Source organism: Desmodus rotundus, chromosome 7 (genome assembly GCF_022682495.2).
Source record: "Desmodus rotundus isolate HL8 chromosome 7, HLdesRot8A.1, whole genome shotgun sequence".
Classification (NCBI taxonomy): Eukaryota; Metazoa; Chordata; class Mammalia; order Chiroptera; family Phyllostomidae; genus Desmodus; species Desmodus rotundus.
In genome coordinates this window covers 9,475,446-9,501,231 of record NC_071393.1, presented here as the reverse complement: position 1 = coordinate 9,501,231, position 25,786 = coordinate 9,475,446, and the positions used below count along the sequence as shown (strand labels likewise).

The 25,786-nt window shown below is 37.4% G+C and overlaps 1 protein-coding gene across 10 annotated transcripts in view; it reads left to right on the top strand.

Annotated features, from left to right (window-relative positions):
• Window positions 1-25,786, top strand: part of TAOK3 (TAO kinase 3) — a 141,349-nt gene that overhangs the window by 38,891 nt on the left and 76,672 nt on the right. For 7 of the 10 annotated variants that reach the window (XM_053927987.1, XM_053927982.1, XM_053927983.1 and 4 more), the window contains one exon: window positions 23,556-23,655. The gene's annotated coding sequence lies outside the window, so the exon portion shown is untranslated. Of the gene's footprint in view, window positions 1-4,901; window positions 5,004-23,555; window positions 23,656-25,786 lie in introns of all 10 variants that reach the window. The other 3 variants (XM_053927989.1, XM_053927984.1, XM_053927985.2) reach the window with 1 other exon arrangement.

Here is a 25,786-nt window from a genome sequence, read left to right as displayed (position 1 = left end):
ATTATTATTATATTCAGAACATCAGGGTGGAATAATTGAATTATAGGCAATTGAGTCTATTTTTTGACACACAAAGAAGACTAAAAATTTAACAGTTAAGTACTTCATGCATATGTATGCTCTACACAGACTTTTACATTTAATTATTTTATTAGTAGTAATGGTTGAAGTTTATTGAATGCTTATTCTGTGCTAGGCACCTTGCTTAGCACTTTATATGCACTATCTTATCAAATCCTCATAATCTTAACCCTATAAGTTAGGTGTGTTTGCTATGTCCACTTTAAAGATGAGGAAACTTAACCTTGGAGAGAGTTTTGAAACTCGATGATGATCCTATGCCTAGTTAGGGATAGACCTGGCTGGGATTTGGATGCAGTTCTGCTGTAATTGAACCCCTACTCTTAACTGTGATTGCCTTTTCAAGAGTGAAGACCATACTAGTAAATAGCAGAGTAAGATTTAAACATATGCATTTCTTTCTTTCATTTTTAAGATTTTATTTATGTACTTTTAGAGAAGGAAGGGAGGGAGAAGAGAGAGATAGAAACATGAATGTGTTGTTGCCTCTTGTGCACCCCCGACTGGGGGCCTGGCCTGCACCCCAGGCATGTGCCCTGACTGGTAATTGAACCAGCAACCCTTTGGTTTGCAGGCCAGCACTCAATCCCCTGAGCCACACCAGCCAGGGCAAAACATCTGCTTTTCTGTCTCCAGGTGTCATGTTCTTCCTAGCTTGCCATGTGCCTCTCTTATCAACTGAAAATAAGAAGGAAATGGCCATAATTTTAGACCCTTTAATGGAAATTCTTAAAGTCCCTGTAATAAATTTAGTCTTCCTAAAGTTTTACTACACATCAAGATTTGAGAACATTGTCTGAACAAATTGTTTTTTTAAATGCCACAAATTTTTAAAAACTGAAATACGGGTTACATTCATGTTAATTTTTGAAACTCGAAAGCCTTACAGCAGTGGAGATGGTATTCATCAGAGGCTTCTTTAAGCATTGTCTCCATTTCTGATTACACTCAGTTGTAGAAACATGGCAGCCATGCACATTCATTGCACAATATTTAAGGAGTTCCTTACTTGTAAAGAGAAGTTATAATTTTCCTAAACTGGTTTATGAATAATCAAATATTATACCAAGAAGTCTAAGGAGAGACAAATAATAATTCAAGATCGAGTAGTGGAGACCTCTTTTTGGTTAATATATTTCAATTAGCTTCATTGAGACCCTCCCTGAGACCATTAAGGGTCCTAGTGTGAGAAGTGCTCAGTGTGAAAAGTATCTCCAAATGTGAAATTTCTGGAGAGTAAAAATAAAAGAGAAGTAAGTTTTCTTTAGTGAAATTTCCTCCTAAGTGAATGAAATGTAATTCAGTCAGTTGAATCACTGAACTATTTTATTGCATTGGAACTCATAAAAGAATTTTGTTTAAAAAACACTGCTTGCCATTTCAACAACTTAAAACCATAGTCTGTTCAATCACTTCATAACAAACCAGTGTGGAGAATGACTTTGGTGAAACAGTGCCAAACTCTCTTTGCTAAGTGGCATTGATATGAGGCAGCAAAAGGAAAGGGCGGAACCAGGAACATAAAGAAGAGTTAACTGTACTTTATTTATTAGCTAACATTTAAAATATGAGAGCAATAAGGAAATAATTAAGAACTAATATGTGGAGTCATCTTCCAGCAAGTTACAATATAATTGAGATAAACAAATTCATATGATATAATATGAGATCTGTAAAGGAATATTAACATAGGAAAAATGGTACATAGATAAAAGTTAGTACAAAAGAAACTTTTAACATTTTTTGTTGTATTGGAATCAACTATTTTCTGCATGAGCACGATCTGTCAGACGTCATTTTAGACATTGGGGATGCAACAGGGAAGAAACAGACTAAAAACCTGCACTTAGAGAATCTACATTTTAGAAGGACGAGATAAAAAATATACAAATTAAGTAAAATTCATAGTGTATTAGAAGGTGATAAATGCTACAGACTAAAAAAACAGAGAAGATGAACAGGGACTGGCAGGAGGTTGCAATTTGAAGAAGGGTGGTTAGGGTATATACTACACTTTTTTATTAAAATCATATTAGTGTGTAGAAGCTGAAGTTGAAACAAGACCAGGCCTTTCTCTTTAGTGAAGGAATAAATGAAAAGAATTCAATAAAGGAGTAAGAGTAGTGTTAGGTGCTTTATCTCTCAAAGTCCTGGATGTGTTTTTGGGGGGGGAGGGGTGTTGGTGTTTCTTTTCCCCCCCGGGGACAAACATGGTGAGCTTTATTTTCAGAGAAACATACCCATTTTATCAGAGTATTCGTACAGGGAGCCACACAGAGTCGTTGGCAGAGAAGCAGCACCAGGATGTTACTGCTGACTGGGCCTCGGTTCGGCAGCCTTGGGGTTTCGAGTTCTGGCTAAGAATGAATTCAGAGCCAAGACTCAGATACAAGCAGAAGTTTATTTATAAAGTCACAGAGGTAGAAGTGAGCCCTGGAAGAAGTGAACCAGCTGGGCTGCATGGACTTTGGAAACAAGTTACAGAGGCAAAAGAAGGGCCCTTGGAGCTTAGGAGAAAGAAACAAGGGCATACACACCTCAGAGAAGAGGAGGAGGAACAGGCTCCGGGCTTGCGCTGGGGAAAGAAGGGGTAGGGGAAGGCGTGGGAGTGCTTGAGAGAGAGCCTCTTGTTTGAGTAGATGTCTTAAAAGTACATTTGTTACAGCACAGGGAATATAGTCAATAATATTGTAATAACTATATGGCACCAGATGGGTACTAGAGGGGATCACTTACTAAATTATGTAAGTGTCTAACCACTATGCTGTACACCTGAAACTAACGTAAAATAATATTGAATGTCGAGTGTAACTGAAAAAAAATTTTAAGTACGTTTGGTATTTTTGGTAGGGTCACTTGTCCTTTGAGATAACATGGGATGGTGGTATTGAAGATACTACCACAGACAGCAGAGCACAGTTCCACTTATAAAGATAAGCTTTCCCTGAAGTCTCAGCACACACTGTATGCAGTTAGGAAGACTACTTTTTACAGAATGGTATTTGTGGAATAATGAGATTTTCACTTGTAGAAAAACCTGTGCTCTAGCCTTGTAAAATCTTGAGAAGTCATCATAGTTTTTTAAAAATCGGTCTGCCGTTCCCATGTCTCTTTATAAAACCAGGTCTATAAGATATTAGCATTGAAAAGTTGTTCACTCGTTAAGTGACCAGTAAGTGCAGAAGATGTTTTCTTTTTCAAGTGTATCTTAAGTATTTCTTGCTTTGCCATCGCTTAAAAAGAAATGACTAAGTAAAGCTGTCCTTGTCTTCTTCCTTCACTGACTTCTTCCCTCTCTCCTCCAGGCAAGCACAGATCTCTGTCTCCAGAAGCCTATACTTGACCCTGCCTTTCTTTTCGGTTTGCTCTAGTGTGCCTGTAAGACGTTTCCCCCGGTTTCATTTCCTGCCTTCCCTTCCATCCCAATCTTAACCCAACCCCATCTCAGTGATACTGTTAATACAACAGTTTTCTCAGAAATCGGCAGTAATTTTAATTTTGCCAACTTTAATGGTCCTTTCTAAGTCCTCATTTAATTTGCCCACTTGATCTTTTTGGACAGTCTCCCACCTTGCTTTCTATCCCTTAAGGAGATAAATGAAAGCATATCATAATGCCCGGCACAAGGAAGTACTCAACAAACGTTGGCTGACTCTGAACTGAATCTGCCTTTCTACTCTGTTGTTTATTCTAGCTGAATGCCTTATACATTGTAGATATTCAGTGTACTTGGACTTGTTGTATGTATGAGTGAATGCATGAATTGGCACTTCTTCTTTGTCTTCCTTCGTGGTTCTTCCTCTTTCTGAACTCACACATCTGCTTAAGAACTTATATATTAGTCATTGGCTAAAGGTTTTATATTCGTTATATAATTTATTTTTCACAACCACTTGATACGGTAGTTATTCTTATTTCTCTTTTACAAATGAGGAAAATGAGACTTAGAACTCTTGAATGACTTATTAGATGAAGCCACCAATTAAACTAATTCAGATTTTTCTAGAGGACCCAGATATTAGCTCTCTGCCCTTTGCTTGCACTCTTCTCTCCCTTATAGAGTCCATCCATTCTCCTGATTTCAGTTGGCAGTTGTATGCTAGTGAATGCCTTCAAGAACTGGCATTCTTCCTTGGCTGCTGTGGCTCAGTGGATTGAGTGCTGGCCTGCGAACCAAAGGGTAGCCGGTTCGATTCCCAGTCAGGGCACATGCCTGGGTTGCAGGCCAGGTCCCCAGTAAGGGGCACCGGAGAGGCAAGCACACATTGATGTTTCTCTCCCTCTCTTTCTCCCTCCCTTCCCCTCTGTCTAAAAATAAATAAATAAAATCTTTTTAAAAATAAAAATAAATTGACATTCTATTCTATTTCTCTGTTTGCACTGGGAGATCATCATGCGATCATATCATGTTGAACTCAACCTGTGTGAAACAGCTCTTCAGTATTACCTTAACTTGTATTTTTAGTGATTGAGTTAGTGACAGTCTCATCATCCAAATCACTCAAAACGAAACCATCTTTAACTTCTCTTTTCCATTTCCTTACCCTAACTCACATCAACTGATACAGTATTATTCCCAAAGGATATACAACTACATGACTAACCCTTACATGTGTCTACCACAGGTGGAAAAGTCAATCTGGGAAGTGTCCTCATTGCTTCTCTTTAGTTAATAACTTACTTATTGTCTCATCATTTTAAATACATGAAAAAACTGATAGCTGTTGGAAATTTAATACTTATTTGAAACTATGTTTTCCAAGATCTTACTACTGGGTAAATGATGACAAATACTGCTAAGTTACCAATTCTTCCAACAGATAAGAGAAGATTTTGTTTTTGCTAGACACTTATTCAGAAGCCTCAAGCTGAAATCCCCTTTGGTTCCACCGGGCAGAACTGGGTCACGTGCTTACCCCAAGGTCAGTCACTGGCAATGACAATTAAGATTACTATAACTAGCTTATACCTGTTAAGGTTTATCTTGTATCACAAGGCTGAAAACTGTTCTGTGGGCAGAATAATGGGAAGAAAGGGCTGTTAGGCAGGTAACCAACAGGGAGGGTCTGCCACAGTATTCTTCATTTTGGATTTGTCCAATGCGAAGCATCTGCATGTTGGCAATCCATCTTTCTGAAAGTAAATATTGTGGTTGTCTTCTTCAAGAATGGGCTGCAGCATATGGAATATTTAATATAAGACCTACTTTGAGGAATTTGAAAGGTATCCTTCCTATTTCTTTAAGGACTTGCCATTTAGAGGAGTATCAATATACATAGAAAACAGGAACTATCATTTAATTGTATTAACAATAATAGCTGGCAAGTTTATTAAGAGTGATTTAACATGTGATAGTAGCCTATTCATATAATCCTTATACCAACTTATAAGGTATGGGTATTTTTATTATCCCTACTTACCTATGGAAAAAATGAGACACTGAGAGGTTCAGTTACTTGACCAATACTGTGAGTCAGAGACAGAAGCACCACTGTTGAGATACAGGTAATCTGGCATCAGAATTAATGTTCGTAACTAGCATGCTGAACTGCCTGGAGTTGTTGGTAGTAGACATAAGACAGTGACAAAGCCTGCAGTGTCATTCATTCTGAGACCTGGGGCTGTCAACCTATTTTTTTTCCTTTTGCTAATATTTTTCCCCCACCTCCCATTCCTCCAATAGGATGTGGATATGATTAGTATGCAGAAGATGCCACAGGCCACTTTAATTTTCTTGCTTGATCTGTGCAACAAAGTCATGCTTTGTTTTAATTTCCCCACTTCAAGATGAGTGAGCAGGAACAGAATATGACAAAAGACATCAACTAGAAAGATATCTGAAAGCACAGAAATATTCTAAAGGAGGCATTTTGAATTTAACTTTTGTTCATATGTAATGTATAGGTCTGTGAAAGTTAAAAGGGTATAGATAGTCTGAGAAGAAAAAATAAGATTACACTATGATCATCTCCAGCCTTTCTTTTGATGCCCTCATTCTTATGCTTTGAACTCTGACATATTCTGACCACAACTTCAAGCTTTAATAACTACAAATTTTAGTGGGAATAAAAGTGTCCTTGCTACGTGAATTCTCCTAGCCTTGGGAAGTCCTAGCTTAGAACTACAAAGTCCTAGGTTGCTTGTGGTGAGGAAGGTCCTTAAAATTTCAACAAAACACCTAAGCAAACTTTTATTATGGAGTTTCCTCTGTGTCAGGCACTCTGCTGCTAACTGCTAGAGGGTGTTTGTTTGTTTGTCTTGTTTTTTTTTTAGCTTCCATCAGCTATTTCGCTTTGATGTTTCCCCTCCTTTGTCACTATAATCCAGCCTTCCTGATGGTGACATTTGCAGCCACCTGTGGCTTTGTGCTACCTAACATTTATCAAGCAACCTGGGAAAATCAGGCAGGTGTGAATAGTAGTGGAGAGGGCACAAAAATGTCAGACAGCCCAAAACATCAGTCCTGGATGAAGAACTGGTTTTGGTCCTTTTCTGGCTGTATAAGAGAGGTAAAAAAAAAAAAAAATAGGAAGGGAGGGTCCTAAGGAAGGAGAAAGATGAGCGGAGAATGAGGAAATGATTAGAGCATGGATACACATAATTGTTGAGGAACAGAAATAGCAGAATCCAGGAAGAAAAGAACAACTTGCAAAACATCCTTCAATGTACTAAAGGTTTTTCCATGTGTGTGTATTTAATGTGGCGACATTATTTAGAAAACTAACTTGAATTCATCTTCATTTAGGGTGAGTCTTAGATTTGTGACTCACCTCTGTGGTACTCAGCCGCCAACAACACAGTCTCTCAGAATGATCTCTTTTCTCACTTGATATTCAGCTCACATTTACTTCCTCAGACTTTTGGAAGGGACCACTCAGACGGATGCAAATTCATTGTCATGCCTGCCAAAGTGCTGAGCAGAAGAGAGGCTTTCTTTTACACCTTCCATCGTTAGAGCTTCCCGTCCTGTTCTTTCAATCTTTGCTAAATAGCAAATGGGGAGATTGTTGTTGTTCAGAGGAACAGGAGGGCATTATTACTGAGCTTGCTGTTTCTAGTTCTAAAGAGATTTCTTTACAGTTTCCTTATCAGCAAAGGAATCACCTTGATTTCCTTTGATGATGTTTCCCAACTGATATTCTAGAACTAGCACAGCAGCTATTCATACCCTCCTGAAATGGCTCTTGCCCAGAAATCCTACTTGATTTGTATTTATTAGGCTTTAATTGCAGGGTAAAGGAGATGGATGGAAAAGAAAGCAAAAAATACCCACTGCCCTCAAATTGAGCTCTATCAAACCAGCTCGGCTCCCTCCCTCTACAGAGACTTGCAGGAATACGTTTGCACTGTAACAGGGTTGTTTGCTTAGCCACAAAGAATAAACACTCAAATTTTAAAAAATAACCCTTGGTAATTTAAACGGAGCACCATTAGACTTCTGTTAATAATAGTTCACAAAATTGTGAGAAACCGGTAGTACCTTAGACCTATAAAAAGCATCTCCAAACACATTTTGAGCCTGTTTTGATTTGCCATTATGAGCTATTATCTTTTTTTTTAATGGGTACTGTATTCTTATTTCAAGATAGCTGTAAAAGGCAAAAGGTTTTGAATCTGTTAAGTGTTTTGTATTACATTGAGAAGGTTTGCCTCTATGAAGAGAGGAAAAACAGTGGTGAAGCAAGTGAATATTTTTCAAAGGTTTGGGCTGATTTTAATGTTTTATATATTTGAAGGATCCTATTTTGGTTTATTTTAACTTTTTTGGTTTAATTATTCTTTGAATTTAATCTTATGTAATCTTTAACTACTTGGTCTTTTAAAAAAAAACAAAAACCTAGGACCAATGTAAACTATATATTTAAAAAGTATAGTACAAGTTAAATGACCTGAGAAATGGCAAGATTTTAAAAAAGGAAAAAACCCTGGTAGGGTAGCTCAGTTGGTTAGAATATCATTCAGATACCCCGAGGTTGAGGGTTCGATCCCCTGGCAGGGCACAGACAAGAATCAAACAATGAGTGCATAAATAAGTGGAACAAATAATGTTTCTCTCTCCCACTCTCTTTCTCTCCTTCCTCCCTTCCTCTCTCTCCAAAAAAGCAATAAATAAAAAAATTTTAAAAGAAAAGAGGAAAAAATCATTTTTGACTGGTAAAATTACCTAAATTTTACCACCAAAATTAGTGTTCCCCTTCTAACTTCAACACTTCTATGTATACTGATTAAAAAATGAAACAATTTAGAAAATAGGAGATAGAAAATTAAATTTTAAATTGTGTTTTTTCTTTTTTTTATTTAAGTTTAAATAGTTGGTTCTGATTAAAGGTGTTTCTTTGAAAAAAATCAGGTTTTATAAACATGGACTTGAATTTATGGGGTGGATGAGGGTAAATTCATAGTAGCTTTATAAAAAGTTTCTATCTCACACTGACCAGGGTGTCTTAGTTGGTTGGGCATCATCCTGGGAAGTGAAAGGTTGCAGTTTCGATTCCCTGTCAGGGCACATGCCTGGGTTGCAAGTTTGGACCCTGGTCAAGGTACATACAAGTAACCGACGTTTCTCTCTCACATTGATGTTTCTCTCCCTTTCTCCCTCCATTCCCCTCTCTAAAAATAAATAAAACCTTTTTAAAAAAAGGTTCCCATATTCTTTGCAGCTTTCAATTGCCTAGCATGCCCTTCTCCTTTCCTATGAATGTAAATATATACATTTTAAAATCATAAAAATACAGTGACAGAAGAACCCTGTTTACAACTTCATCTTGTGCCTTGCAATGCAAAGTGAAGTCCATGGACCGGCAGCAATGGCCTGGGAGCTTATTAGAAACACAGAATCTCTGGCCCTGGACCTACTGACACTCAGAATCTGCATTTCAACAGGTACCCAGGTGATGGATGCACATCAAAGTTTGAGAATTACCGATGTAGGTCTTAACAATTCGATATCCTCAAGAATGGATGCTAAAGTTCCCTTCTATTTTTCATGACCTCTGTAAGCATTCAAAGTAGCATTAATTGTGTCATTTCAGGCTAATATATCTTTACCAATTAATAATTTATTATTGTTCAAAAGAAAGTGTGAGAGTATCTTGGACTTTGAGAAACTTTGTAAGGAAGGATTGAAATATGGAGTGACTCCCTGATTCTGAGAAATAGTTTGAGTTAAAATAAAAAGTGCCTTATATTTGGTCATATAATTTGACGTTACCAACTGTGTTATCTGCCTTCCTGAATATTATTACATTTTTGTTACACGTTAAACAGTGTGCTTTATCTGAATAGACACTTGTTCTTTTGGGCTCTTAGTAGGATTTTGCACATCACTTTTTACCATCCGATTGATTCCAGTATAAGGACATAATTTGGCCATCTCCTTTTATTCCTTTAAAAAATATTTGCTGAGAGAGTAAGAGCAGTGAATAGGGGAGACAGGGAAGAAACAATAAAAATACAAACATGTCAATAAAATAACTTCATATAAGTTTAAGTTCTATGTGGTACACGGAGTGATGCTGCTCAGTGAGGGGGAGAAAAAGTACTTTAGTAAGGGGGGCCTGGGTGGGCCTCTGCAGGTGATAACATTTGCACCGAGATCTCCAATCAAGAAGGAGCCCTATATGAAGCTCCGAGGCATGAAAAGAAAGCCAGCGTCAGGAAAGTTTCCCCCAAGCGCTACTATCTAAGCAGCATCTTGAACAAATTCTAGTTAGCTAGGAAGAAGAAAGCGGTTGCCAACAGTTACTTCTTCATATCCCACGGAAGTAGTTCGAGATAGCTAGTGTGCCCTCCCTGGGCGAGGCCTCAGGGTTCCTAAGGACGGGGTTCAAGAGCAGATAAGGAACAGATCACAGAGGATTTCCTTTGCCATCTCTCTACAAGGAGTCTGGATGTGATATCCTGTACCTGGTGGGATTAAAGGGTTTTCAAAACTGGAGAACGGCAGGGTCAGATTTACTCTCAGGTTGATAATGCTGTCAGTAGTATAGAGGATGGATTTCATTCATAAACAGCTATAAAGGGTTTTTAAAATCAGGTAGCACTATAGAGAACTGTTAGGGTTCATTCAGCTTCTAAATTTAAAGTAAATTACTCAAGGATAAAGAAATTGCTTTAAATACCCGAACAAGAAAGTACTTGTAATCACTTATATCTTGTGGAACTTAGAATTTGAGGTTCAAATTAAGAGGCAGGCAGGCGGTATTGTTGAAAGATCAAATAAATGTAAAGTGTCTTTGGAAACAGATTTTAGGTCAAGATTTTACAGTTTAGTATGTGTACTCTAGTCACCTTATTTGTGTGTGTTTAAGTTATTAGGCGGAGTCTAATGGAATAATTATAACTTTTTTCTTATTTCAAAGAATACTATTTCTACCCAATTCTTTGCATTAGCAAGATATATTTTGGAAAGGAGAATAATTATCAAAGGATCTGGTTTTTATTTTTTTTAAGCCACCTGAAAAAGGAACCATTTTGGCTACTAATTTAGTAGCCACTTGAATATTGTCCAAATCTTAGTCCAAAAATTTAAGGAGGCTCTTTCTTAGTCTCCTAAGTGCTATAACAAAATATCAGACACTAGATGGCTTAAACACAAAAATGTACTTTCTCACTTTTCCGGAGGCTGGGAAGTCCAAGACCAAGATGCCAACAGATCAGGTTTCTGGTGAGGTCTCCCCGGCTTGCAGAATGGTCTGCCTTTTGGAGCTGTGTACTCAAGGCCTGGCATGAGTAGGTGGGAGGGGGGGAGAGAACTTTTCTCTTTCTCTTCCGTAAAACCACTAATCATATTGAATTAGGGCCCAGCCCTTAAGGACCTCGTTTAACCTTAATTACCTCCTCTCTCTCCAAATGCAGTCAGTCACACCTGGGATTAGAGTTTCAAAATCAGAATTTTGGGGGGACACATTTCAGTTCATAGTGAAGACCAAGTAGACCTTTTTCTTAAAACGTAAATTTAGATATAAGTATATACAATTTAATTTTGAAGTTTTGGCATTCCTAAATCTGATTTGTGCTTAAGAAAAATTGTTATTTTCAGGGCAACAAAGTGGAGACAGGAGAGAAATGGTCCCAAACAAACGACCAAAAAAGAACTTGGTAATAGCTGTGACACGTTAGAAAAAATGTATGTCAGATAATCCTTCATTAGCTCTAAGAGGGTTTGTCCTCAAAGCTGTCATTTCTGCGTGTTCTGTTATTTCCAGAGCTGGTAGCAGGGTGTCCAAAGTTGTGAATACAGGGCTCTCACAGTGCCCTCATATATTTGGTGACCAATGAGAGGTAAAATTCGCAGAAGCTAAAGGTGTTTATATCTGGGTTTTTCTTTAATGGGACTTTGGGACAATTAAAGTGAAATTGATTGTTGGGAATTTTAGTTATATTGCACTCAGGGCATTTGTGTGTGTGAATTGGAATAAAAGATTTTAAACCAAGCAGCATGACGGGATCATAGACTCTTAGGGTTGAAATGGAACCTTAGAAATTGCTTTGAGTAGCCAAAAGACCAAGAAAAAAGTCAGGTTCATTGTGTTACTGTAGTGCGTGCGCTTGTTTAAAAACACATTTCCAAAGACAGAAAGACAGAGGACTTTTTTGTTGGTGGTGGTGTTTAATTGACATGATGCAAAAGCCAGAGTTATATAAAATTTTAAATTTTATTTCTGATAGTATTATTTTGACTACTCATCTCAGTTACTTAGACTTATAGAAGTCATTTTAACCTTTTAATTATCTATACAATTGAATGAATGCTTAATTATAGAAAGATTATATTGTACTTAGCACTTATCTAACATGCACTATTACCAAATATTCAACTTTGGAATATTTCTCCAAGATTTTATTCTCAGCTTTCTCTTCTCTCTGCATTCTTCACCTGAGTTACCATGGCTCCTTCTTGAGTTTCTTATCTACCTTGTACAAATAATTGTAGATCTGAATTTCTAGCTGTGTTATTTTCCCTGAATGCCAACCTCTATTTCTTTCTATTTGCAACACATCTCTACCTGGATGCTCACCTAGCACTTAAAAGTCAATTAGGCTAGAAAGCAGTCATCATCGTTTCCTATTAAGTTTATTCCTTTTACTAAATTTGCTATTTTTGTTCATAGAATAATCAACTTCCCTGTCGCTCGTTCCTAGAGCCTCAGCCCTGACTTTGACTCCCACGTCTTTTCCAGGCTACAAAGCCAATTGCTGGCTATGTGACATTATTACCACGTTATTCTTGCATCCAGATTCTTGAAGCCATGGCACAGCATCTGCCACGTGCCTCCGACTTTATTGCCAGTACGGTAGAATAAGGCCGTCATTCCCGTCGCTGCTGTTGACGGGGTAGCTCTAGCCCAACCTCCCTGCTCTAGTCGCCTTCTATTCCGATTCAGCCTTTTAAAAACATTTTAACTTTTTTCATCACAAAGTCATATATGTTCAGTGGGGAAAAGATAGAAGATACAGAAAATAAAGAGGAAGTAGAAAATGCCTATGTTCCCAATACCCAAAGATAATCACTATTAGCATGTGATTCTTTCCAATTCTTTTTCCAAGATGTGTACATAATGTTTTTAAACAAAATGTTTCCAGCCCAGCCTGTATATTACTGCCAGACAACTACATTATTATTCTTTTTCTCATTGAGATATAATTGATATATAACATTATTTGACATATAACATTATATTCATTTCACATGTACAAATTAGTGATTCAGTGTGTGTATATATTGCTAAATGATCACCACAGTAAGTCTAGCTAACTTCCATTACCACACATAGCTACAAAAATTTTTTCTTGTGCTAAGAACTTTTAAGATTCACTCCCTTAGCAATTTGCAAATGCATAATACAGCATTGCCAACTGCAGTCACCATGCTGTGCCGAACATCATCCCCGCGACTTACTTATTTTGTAACCGAAAGTCTGTGCATTGTGACCACCTTCACTCATGTTTGTCCACCATTTCCCCAACCTGGCAACCAGCCGTGTGTCCTCTGTATGGACGTGTTTGGGGTGTTTTTGTTTGCTTTGTTTTGTTGTAGATTCCACATGTAAGTGGGATTATAGGGTGTTTGTCTTTCTCTCTGTGACTTATGCCACTCATTATAATGCCTTCAAGGTCCATCCATGTTGTCGCAAATGGCAAGATTTCCTTCCTTTTTGTGGTTGAATAATACTCCACCGTGTCCGTGTATACCACATTTTCTTTACTCGTTCCTCCACCACTGGGCGCTTGTGTTGCTTTCATGTCTTGGCTATTGTAATTAGTGCTGCCGTGAACATGGGGGCATCTATATCTTTCTGAGCACTTTCATTTCCTTCGGGTGAACACCCAGAAGTGGAATTGCTGGATCATATGGTAGTTCTGTGTTTAATCTTCAGAGGAACCTCCATACTGTGTTCCATAGTGGCTGCACCCATTTACATTTCTACCAACAGCTCATAGAGTTCCTTTTTCTCCACATCTTTGCCAACACTGATTTCTTGTCTTTTTGATAACAGCCATCCTAGCAAGTGTGAGGTGATAACTCATTGTGGTTAGAGTCTTATCCTTGAAGCCTGATTCTAATTTAATCTGTTTTTGTCATTTACAGAAAAAAAAAGCTTTGAATCTTTTGCATGGTATTCAAGCTCTATGACAATCTGGACCCAATAGACTCTTCTGCTTTGTTTGCAAAACATCTTGTCCCTTCGGAACAACGAAAGTTCCTTGCCATTCCAAACACGCTGCAACCCCCAAGCATTTGCTCACGCCATTCCCTGTTACATCTCACCATGATCTTTACAGAGCAATCCAAACGCCATCTCTTCCGTGAAGCCATCAATCACCTAATCATTCTCATCCCCCACTTCTTAGAGAGTCAGACATCCTCGCTCCCTCTTTTGAATTTCCATAGTACTTGCAACACTCACTGATTCTAGCTAATGAGTTTCTTGTGAACACATACCCGTGTTATATATTTTTTAGCACCTAGCATGATGTCTTAAGCACAGCAGGTGTCAAGTAGATGCTGAATTAATAAATGATTGAATGAATAGTTGAGCACTGCTTCGGGGTCACTATACCTCTTATTAAAGGTTTTGTACATTTAGAAGAAATTTAAACAAATAAAACCTACTCAGGTTAGAGGGAATCGATTAGGGAGACAGAATTAAACACCAGAACACTCCAAATCCAAGTTTGCCCTTATCTTCTGAGCTGTGATGTGGGTCTTCGTCATTAATGAGTAAATTTTTAGAGTGTGGGCTGCCCAATGCTTGAACACTATTCTGCTTTCATAGGAGGTGGTAGTGTTCCTCCTCCTGCTACGGATATGAAGAAGTGCGAGTAGATATTTCTTTCTTAGTTGCCTGGCAGCTGGCACATGACTTTGGTCAATCAGGTGTTCCCACCCAGGACTTTGAATCCTGAGGGCTCAGGGCACAACAGAGACAATTTTTGGCAGCTGTGAAGATGCAAAGAGTCCAGTAGAGAAGTAAATAGCAACAGCAACAGCAGGCAGTACTGTGTGTGATCCTGATTGTGCTTTGCCCTTCCAGGGGCCTACGCATTTTCTGAGCTTCCTGTTCCATTCTGCAAGAGAGGCTCTTTGGATGTGCTGTCTAACACCACCAAACAATGAACTCAGTTCTGACACTGTCTACCTGGAGGTAGCATCAGACCCCACAGGTTAAGGGCTCAGTCCCACAAACTGCCTTCCACGTCCTCCACTTGAGACACCAGTTGCAAGTCCAAGTTATCTGTGCTTTTATGACTGACGGGATACATAGAACAGAGGTTCCCACAGCCCTTCCTCAGGTTTGATTAATTTTCTAGAGCAGCTCACAGAACTCAGAGAAACATTTACTTAGGTTTACCAGTTTATTATAAAGGATACAGCTGTACAGCCAGCTGAAGAGGTACATTGGATGCGGTCCAGAGTGGCCTGAGCACGGGAGCTCCTACTCCTAGGGAACTGGAGTGTGCCTCCTTCCGGGCGTGTGGATGTATTTCCCAACCCAGAAGCTCTCAGGACCCCAACCTTTTGAGTTTAAAGAGGCTTCATGACACAGGCATGGTTGATTAAATCATTGGCCATTGCTGATTATCTCCAGTTCTGCCCTGCTACCCAGCGGTCGGGAGGTGGAGCTGAAAATTCCAACCCTCTAATCTGTTCTGGTTCCATTGGCAACCAGCCCCATCCTTAGAGGCTTTCCAGAAGTCACCTCATTAACATAAGCTCAAGTGTAGTTGACCGGGGTTAGTTACGAATAACAAAAGACTCACCTTTATTGCTCTTCTCACTTAGGAAATGCTGAGTTTTAGGAGTTCTGCACCACGATCAGGATGGAGACCAAATATGTATTTCTCATTATAAGTCATAATATCACCTATAAATAACCTTTTTTTTCTGCCTAAGTTAACCAGAATTGGTTTCTATCACTTGCAACTAAAAACCCTGGTAGTGACTGTTATCTTTAATACTTCAGTGGATCAGCATCATACATTCATTTCAACTAGTTCCCACTATGTAAGGTAAAATTCTACAGTAAGGAGACTACCAGTGAAAGCTGTTCAGTAGAACCACTTTGGGAAATGCCAAATTATTCCCTACAACTTTTCAACAACAATGAATATTATATGGATGTGATCAAGTAAGAATTATATCCATATCTTGCAAACCTTTGTTCTGCACCTGCTACATACTTGACATATTATCTCATTTAATCCTCACAACATTCTGTTAATTTTTATTAAGAGAGTATTATGCTCAGTGAAATAAGCTAGTCAGAGAAAGACAAATACCATATGATTTCACTTATATGTGGAATCTAATGAATCAAATAAACAAATGAACAAAATAGAAACAGACTCATAGACTCAGAAAACAGACTGACAGCTGCAGAGGGGAGAGGAGTTGGGGAGCTGGGTGAAAATGGTGATAGGATTAAGCAAAAAAAAAACCCCAAAACTCATAGACACAGACAGTAGGTTAGCAATTATAAGAGGGACAAGATGGGAGAGAGGAGATAGAAGAGGGCAAAGGAGGAATAAATGGTGATGGAACAAGACTTGACTTTGGATGATGAACACACAATACAATATACAGGTGATGTCTTATAGAATGGTACACTTGAAACCTATATAATTTTATTAACTAATGTCAACCCAATGAAGTCAATTAAAAAAATTTTTTTTAAGAGTGGTTATAGAGGCTTAATAGAAAACAGAATAAAGTCTTTAGAATTCCTTATCTATTTATACTGGTTATCTAGAACTAAGAGTAGTGGGAATGCCTATATTTTTGTAGATCACAGACTATGTTAGAAAATATTGTTTTTGTTTACTAAACTCTCACTGAAATTTAGCACTTTCTATAATTTATGAATGTTTGACAACAAGCCACACAAGTATTAGTAATATCTGAGGCTTTGTCAACAGTCACAGATATTTTATAATATATAACAGTTACAGAAATCTCAAAATACTGTTTATGTTTATTGTTGAAGTTGTAAATATTAGACTTCCTACTAGCTGTCATCACTAAATAAACTAATAGAGAAACACATATATTGCTATATCATAAATTTGTTTAATATTTTGAATTTTTTATTTCAGTGTAATTAGTTTCCTTTGTAATTCTAAGTGGTTGATTTTTTTTCACTTACAACATGATTCTGAGAAGGTAGCCATAGGCTTCACCTCGCAAAGAGGTTAATGTCACAAAAAAGGTTAAGAATCTTTTTATAGATAGACTTTTTTTTCTTTAGATAAGCTCAGTGGTTCCCAAACTTAACTGTGTATGAGAAGTACTTAAAAAGATTTTATAAATAAAACCAGGTGTACTGACTGGGATTTTCAAGGATAACTTGAATTGTCTGCAGTTTCGGCCTCAAGTGTTGATCTTTGCAACCCAACCACCTTGTGTAAGATATGACTCCATTCTAGAGTGTTTTCAAGTAGATCCACAGACTCTTGGGGATGTGAAGACATGAAAATAGGTCTAAACATCCTCTATGAGGTTGTTTAAATATTATGTATTCATTTTGATAATTACCTCCTTAAAAAAATACATAGCAGATCATCTGGATGACCACCAAACAGTTCTGTGGTTTGCTGATATTAAAGGTGCAGAGTCTGTGTTTACCATAGCCCGAGGCCAAGTGGTGCCAAGTGGTGCCACTGTAGTTGTCGTGAAGTGTCAGGAAAGTATAGAAGTAAAAGTGGAATTAATGCATGGATGTGGGACTCGAAGGCCAGATGACGTCGAGGCAGGCTGTATGAATGAAGTCTCCCCGGGAATGCGGGCAGAGAAAAGTGGTGGGAGAATTAAGCCATCACAGGACAAGTAATCACAACTTACAACAAAAGCTGAAACACAGTGGATAGGGACGTAATTGTTTAGGGGGTTATTGTATCAACAGAAATAATAGCATCTTTATGTTAAATCAGTGTTGTTAGCTTTGATTTGAGGAGGGGTCGTGAATTGGTTGCATATAAGTTATAGAAAAGCTGTAAGAAGTTTATTACAGGTTTATGAATAAATGGGCAGTTTCATCTTTCAGCAGCTCAGGCCACAACTTTCAACTCATCCTTGACACCACTCTTCCGTATTCAATCAAAACAGCAAAGCCCATTGGCTGTGCCTTTTCAGCTATCCCAGAATTTAACATCTTACTACCTCCACACCACCACCACCACCGTGGCACTGGCTACCATCATTTCTTGTCTGGACTTTTGTAATGGCTAATTTCAGGTTTCCCTGTTTTTAAACTTTGCACTCATACAGTTTGTTTTCACAGAGTAGTCAAAGTGATTTTTTAAAATACTTAAATCACTTCTATCCCAAAATGCTTCAATGGCTTCCCAGCTGACTTACAATAAAATCCAAAGTCTTAATGGTGTTATGTAAGACCCTATCTCCTCCCCTGCTATACTCCCCATTGCTCACTCTGGACTACCCACTCCGGCCTGGCTTTTCCTGGCAAACACCAAGCATCTTGCTGTTTTCTCTGCCAGGACCACTCTTCCTTGCTAGGTATCTTCAGGGCTTCTCCTTCCGTTCATTTAGCCTTCAGGTGTCTGCTCAACTGTCAAATCATCAGAGAGATCTATCTTGACCACTGGCCCTGCTTCATTTTATCGTTCTTTATTATATATATTAATACCTGACATATCAATACTTATCAATACCTGACATATCAATATTTTTTGGACTATAAGACGTACCCCCCTTTCCTCCCAAATTTGGGGGGTGCGTCTTATAGTCCAAAAATACGGTATGTGTTTCTCTCTGTTAGAATACATATAAACTCTATGAAAGTAGGGAACAACCTAAAGCCTTGTTCAGTACTAGACACATATTAGGCACTTAATAAATATTTGCTGAATGAATGAATACATGAATAAGTAAAGTGAATGACTAAAAAAATTAAGAAAGTCTTAGGGATCTGTGAGAATTTTTTATAAGCAATCTAAATATTAATCAAGTTTAAGAAACCCTATTTTAAAGAGTAAATTATCATTTCAATTTTCACACTGTACATATGATTAAGTTACAGTAAGAAGTGAAGACTTCAAAAGCCTGGTTAAATCTATTGGAATAGTTTTGAATTTACATACACAAATCAGCACCATTTTTGTACTGGTCTTAACTCAGGTGAAGTACCATTTTCCCCACAATGGATGAATAATTGATTTCAAGTTGCTAGCTTCATATTAAAAGTATCACACAAAACTAAATTTTTCAGTGTTAAATTCAAGAAATCTAAAGGAGTTTTCCTGCCCTGACTGGTGTGTCTCAGTGAATTGGGTGCTGTTCTACAAACCAAAAGGTCACAGGTTCAGTTCCCAGTCAGGGCACATGCTTGGGTTGGGGGCCAGGTCCTTGGTTGGGAGCGGGCAAGAAGCAACTGACTGATGTTTCTCTCCCTCTCTCCCTCCCTCGCTCCCTAAAAATAAATAAAAATCTTTTCTTTTTAAAGGAGCTTTTTCTTTCCCATCTGTCTCTCAACCTAAATATCTATTTTTTTAAGAGGTGGGGGAAATAATAGTCTTTAAGAAACCAAAATAATTGATATTTTTGCTTTTTAGCACACATAAAATCTTAAAAAGGTGACTGGGAAGAGTATTCTTCACAATATTTAATGTCAGTTGACTCAGGAGTAGTCTAAAGGTTATAATTATTATGATAATCAGTAACCCCCAGCCACTTCTGCATTATTGGCTAAGTGGAAATGAGATAATTGCTAAGGTTCCCTTCCAGTTCTCAAATGGAGTGATGAATGATCACAATGGGCATATATAATTACTGACATAAAGTTTCATTTCCAAAGTGAAAGTGCCATAAAAAGGGTTTATTATCTCAGAATAACAGGTAAGTGTTAGTAGCAGACTGTAGCAACAGCTAACCCAAACAGTCGTTTCTTTAAAGACAGTTCTCTTCAAGCCTGTATGGGAGGTTGTATTGTAGCTAGATTAGAAAAGACACTGGACTTAGTCTTGACTTTGAAAAAATCCTATCACTTATTTTCACTTCATTTTTTACTGCTGTAAAATGAACATTTTATCTGCCTTCTGGGAGCGAGATAATGAATGAAATAATAGGAATTTACACAGATGAAGCTTAAGTTTGAGAGTCCCTCATTTATACCAGCCCTTCTAAGGCCCTATACTTATTTGTGTGGGAATTGTGTAAAAACTTTTTTCTTAAAGAGATCCCCAAATTTGTTTACTCTTTCATCCCCTGAAGAACTGAATCCACCACTATTTATTGAAGTGTTATAAGGGCCTTTAGAGAAATAATGACATAGAAGTCCAATCTTACATGAAGTGAAACTTTTCTTGATTACCCTGTAAGATATAGCAAAATAGGAAAACATTTTGCTATTTTTTAAAGATTTACTTATTTCTTTATTATTACAGAGAGGGGAAGGGAGGGAGAAAGAGAGGGAGAGAAACATCAATTGGTTGCACATCCCCCGACCGGGGACCAAACCCACACCCTAGGCATGTGCCCTGATCAGGCGTCGAACCTGCAGGCTTTCAGTTTACAGGGCAGTGCTTCAGCCAACTGAGCCACACCGGCCAGGGCAACAAGTGATTTTCCTTATACTAAGTCATAATGTCTGTGAAAATGTCTGTAATTTACTTGATTATCATTGTTGGAAGGTTCCCCTTTCTTAGACTAAAGAATGAAGAAAATTATTTCGGTTGCATGTCTCTGATAAAATCTTCTAGTATAAGCTAGCTGGATTTGGATTGTTCAGTTGGCCTAAGGGCCCAAGACCTGAAATACTGCATTCTTGGCACAGTTCTACATTCTCACTATAAATGCAATCCCAGAGTTTGCAGGAGGTCAAGGAAGAGGGAAAAAATAATTTCATGCATATTATTTCATCTTCAGTTAATTATTAAAATGCTGTCGCCTTGGAAGGAAAAATGTTCCTTATGTTTTGAGGGAAGGATGAATTGAAAGATAATTTTTAGTATAAAACTGGGATGAAAAGGGAAGGATATTTCAGCAGACTTTTATAGAGTGTCTGCTATATGAAGATGCCACGGGCCTGGCAGTTCAACTCCTAGGTATTTAATCAAGAGAAACGAAAATATATGTTCACACAAAAACTTGGACACAAATGATTGTAAGAGTATTATTGTAGAAGTCCGTTCATATAGCATGTCCAGAACAGGGACATCTACAGAAACAGAAAGTGGATTAGTGGTTGCTTAGGAATGGAGGGATGGGACAAGGAGGTGATGGCTCCAAGGTACGGGACTTCTTTTCGTGGTGATGGAAATGTTCTGAGATTGACTAGGATGGTCGCACGTATTTGTGAATGTGCTAAAAACCATGCATTGACTCGTATACTTTAAATGGGTGAGTTGTGTGGGATGTGAATTATATCTCAACAAAAACTGGATTTTAAAAACCATGGCAGGAGGATACAATGTTTAATCCAAACATAGGTTTAGACATGTATCCTACTCTGAAGAAGCACTTGTCACCCAGTGGGAGGACTAATGTGTGTGTATCTAAAACTGAAGCAAAGAGAGAAAATAGGTGTTATAGAAGAGATGACACTTAGCTGGACTGGGAGGGTGGCTGGGATTTGGGTGTTCTAGGCAGAGGCAACAGCATAAACAAAGTTATGAAAATGTAACTGTACAATAATTCATTTTGTCCTAATTATAGAGTTTAGAATTTAGGTTAGAGTAATGCTTTGAGGCCAGCTTTGAATGTCAGCTCGCTGAAGTAGGCCATAGGGAGAGAATGAAGGACTTTTGAGCAAAGATACAATGTTACCTGAACTGTGCTTCAGGAAGATGATTCTGGTAACAGTGTTTTTAAGACGAATTCCAGAAAAGATAAGTGGCTGAAAGCAGAAGCAGTGGAAAGGGATAATGAATAATAACAGAAATGGAAGGTGAAGATCACAAAAAAGAAATGTGTGAAGTAGAATTGTGAATTAATTGGGGCAAGGGAAAGGGAAGAACCAAAGTTAATGTGAGGTGTGTGTGAACCATGGAGGGGAGAAGCCAAATAGATACTTCAAAACATGGGACCGGACCTGAGAACAGAGCTCAGCACTGCCGGTGACACGTGTTACATGAAACCATTAAATGAGCAAAACTTGGGAGAGCCGCTTGCAGTCACGCAGAGGGCTTCAGGCAAATACTTCAAGGACTACATTTTACTTAGAGATCATAGAGAAGATAAACGAAACAAGGAATAATTTGGAGAAACAAGAAAAGACAGTTTCATGGAATCCAAAGAGACATTTATAAAGAAAGAAGAGAGGTGGCAAAATGGAAGGAAACTGAGAACATCCTTCAGGTGTAATGGATAAACCTCAGAGTATAGTTTTCAGGCTCAATAACATGTGCAGGGTTCTAGCAGGAAAAAAAATGGTAAAACTCAGAAAGTTGAATTTCCTAGAAGCCTTAGAGAGTTCTAGAACATTGATAGAGGCATGCATCTGAAGATGGGAGACTACATATTTTAAGAAAATAATGTAAAAATTAGTATTTAGAGAGAAGAAAAATACTAAGCATGGATGTTCATAGCATGAGGGTAATTTCTAGAAGTGAACATCTCCCGCATTTGAAATTAGTCAGGATGTGAGGATGTTAGTAAGTGCCTCTTTAAATCTACTGTCTTAGAAGTTTTGCAACTAGTATTAATATAATAGCAAAAGGAATATTTTCATTTGTTGAAGCTATAGTCAGACTAGATTAGCAGGGTAGACACACAGACATAACAATTACTGATTAGTTGGTGATTCAGTAAAATGTGATGCTGAATTCAGGCAAGTTTTAGGTACCAATTAATCTAAGGCATCTCATAGCCACAGGATCAGGGAATAACACAAGCAATGAAGAAGACGAGTTTGTAAGTCCAGACACGAGTGGGGATTGGGATATCCTCCGCAGGAAAAATGTGAAAATGGAGACCGGTATCTTTTTTCGAGTCCCCACCCCACCCCCTACCACAGAGGCCTTCAGCTCCAAGTCAAGTGTCTAAAAATTCTTTCAATACCATAAGTTTTAAATTGTTATATTCTTTGATCCAACAAATACCTTTCTAGAAATCCATTAAAAAAAAAAAAGCCTTAAGACATAGATAATATGCACAAAGATCTTCAAAACATAATAAATTTTAATAGTTCAACAAAGGGTTGGCTATGGCCTTGTTTTCAAATTGTGGAGAAACAGTTATGAATGAAATATGGCTCTTCCATAAGACATGTATTGAGTAGTCATTAAATGGTCTTTGTGAATAGTGTTTGATGACATGGCAAAATGCTTATAATATAGTTAGATAAAAGAGGTCGTCTATGAAATTATACGTGTAAATGCGATCTCAGCTGTGTAACAAGATAAATAGGGGCATGAAGAAATAAATATGTGCTTAGAGAAACGTATGCCAAATTGGTAATGGAGTTTTTCCTGGGTAAGATTATGAATTTTTTTTTCCATATAGTACTATATATTTTCCAGATTTTCTACGTTGGGCATGTACCTCTTTAATAGATAATAAAGAATAATCATTACTCCCAAAACGTGGGGTACTGATTATAGGAGAGCCTCGGAAAGGGGAGATAGGTGAGTCAGTGTAGAGTCATGCCTCCTGGAAAAGCAGCTCAGAATGTAAGCCGTTCTGACAGACATCAGTAGCATCAGTGTGTGCTGTCAGATTAGTCCCGTATCCCGGTAGCCGCCATTGAGTTTCCCTGGACTCGAGCAAACCAGTGGAAGCCCCAACACGGATTCCAAAATCTAATGACACGTTTGTTTCCCTGGTATTGCTTGTGAAGGAGGAGCCTGTGTCTCTGTTGTGAAAACTTGAGCTTTTACGTGTGTCTTCCACAAACAGATGAAGATAAAATTCTAACTTTGTACTATTATTTGTAAATATTTAAAGCTCCCTTGTTATCGATTGTTGCTTCTTTAGTTTTGCTCCTGTACTTATGTATTTTATTCTTCTCTTTCCATAGGTGCACCATAAATACAGAAGACCGAAATTACAAGAGGAGAAAAGGTTGCTGCTAACATGAATTTGAGCAATACAGTGTATTTTGTGCCGTACACAAAAAGGTATCGTCCACCGACCCAAGCTTTCTCATATAAAATGGGAACCAATTGTACATTTGGTTTTCTATAATTAATTTTTATATTTGTAAGAAAAATGCATTAAAGGGAAAGAAAATATTAATAAAATTGGGTTAAAATATTATTTTATAAAACTTTTTAGGTTCAAGTTATTCCTTTATAGATTTTTATTATTCTCTATTATAGTTTACAATATAGAGAATTACTTAGTGAAAAGAAATGAGCTAAAGTTGTTTTCTATCATCACATTATTTTTTGTTGTAGTAATACACATTAACAAAAAGAAGAAAATTAAAAAATTACCTGAAATCCCAATACTTATTTCAGATAAAACACAAGTCCACAAAGAAATCTGAACTTGCAGGTGAGAGAAGCCATATTTACCATCTTCAGGGTCGCACCTCTCCTATGCGCTGCCTACTTGCACCCGCCTTTCACTATGACAAAACACAACAAGAATAAAAAAATGGGCCCGTATAAAATTCCTCTTAGGATATTAGTGGGTAAAGACTGTACCCATTCTATTCTTTCAGTTATGTATCCTTTTGCCCTCACACACACACACACACACACACACACACACAAAAGCATCTTTTTCTCTATTACTGTGCCAATTTGGTGGGCGAAATGAGATGCCTTATTATTTTAGTTTCTACTTCTTTAATTACTAGTGAAATTATGTATGTTTTATATCACTAATGCCCACTGCTATTCATTTTTTAATTTCCTGTTTATGTCCTTCAAGTGTATGGGTGGGTGTATGGATATGTATGTGTTCACCTCCCTGATATTAAGAGTAACTGGCAAATATTTTGTAGGAACTATCCCCACTTTATTTGCCTTTCAGTCTTTAATTGTGTCCTTTAAAAACAATATTATTGGTGTATAATTAACATACAATAATTGAATATATTTAAAGAACATATGTTTAACATATCTATAAATATAATATTTATTAATATATCACATAGTATCAATGTTTGTTAATTATTAACTTATCTTTCTATTAATCATTTATTAATGTAGTTTTGTTTACATATCATGTTCATTATTAATACTTGCTGATATAATGCAATATGTTATTTATTGATATATTTATTAATATTTATTGATATAGTCATAATAAGTGAATATATATATGAAGCCATCATCATGATGAATATATGTATCCAACACTCCCAAAAGCTTCCTCATACCCCTTTTTAACCCCTCCCTTCTCTTATCCCAACTCTATCCCCAAGCCTATCCCCAGGCAACCACTGATGTGCTTTCTGCCTCGTTAGGTTAATTTGAATTTTCTAGAATTGTATATAATAAATGAAATCATAAAGTATGTACCCCTTTTTTATCTGGCTTCTTTCTCTTAGCATAATTATTTTGAGATTCATCCATGTTGTAGCATGTACCAGTATAGTTCGTTTCATTGCTGAGTTGCATTCCATTGTCTGCATTTACCACAGACTGTTTATCCATTCGTGTTTTGATGGACATTTGGGCCGTTTCCAGTTTGCGCTACTAAAAACAAAGCTGCTATGAACATTGCGTACAGGGCTTTGTTTGGACGTACGCTTTCATTTTTCTTGGCTAAATACCTAGGAGTGGAATGGCTACATCAGATGGTAGATGCATGTTTAACTGCGGTATTTAAGAAACTGCCAAACTGTTTTCCAAAGTTTTTGTACTAGTTTCACATTCTTGCCAGCAGTATATGAGAGATCAGTTACTTCACATCCCTGCCAACACCTGATCTACTCTGTCTCTTTAACGGTAGCCATTCTAATAGGTATGTAGTAGTATCTCTTTGGGATTTTAATGAACATCTCTTTGGTAAATAGTGATATTATTAAGTATCTTTTCTTTTATTTGCCATTCATATATCTTCCTTAGTGAAGTGTCTATTCTAATCTTTTTCCCATTTTTCACATTGGGTTGTTCACTTTGTTGAGTTGAAGATTTTTTATATTTTATAGATGTAAGTCCATTATGAGATAGGGTTTGCAAATATTTTCTCCTAATCTGTATCTTTTCATTCTCTGAACAGTTTTAGAAAATATACATTTTTAATCTTGATCAAGTCAGTTTATCAATTTTTTCCTTAGGGTTGTGCTTTTGTTTT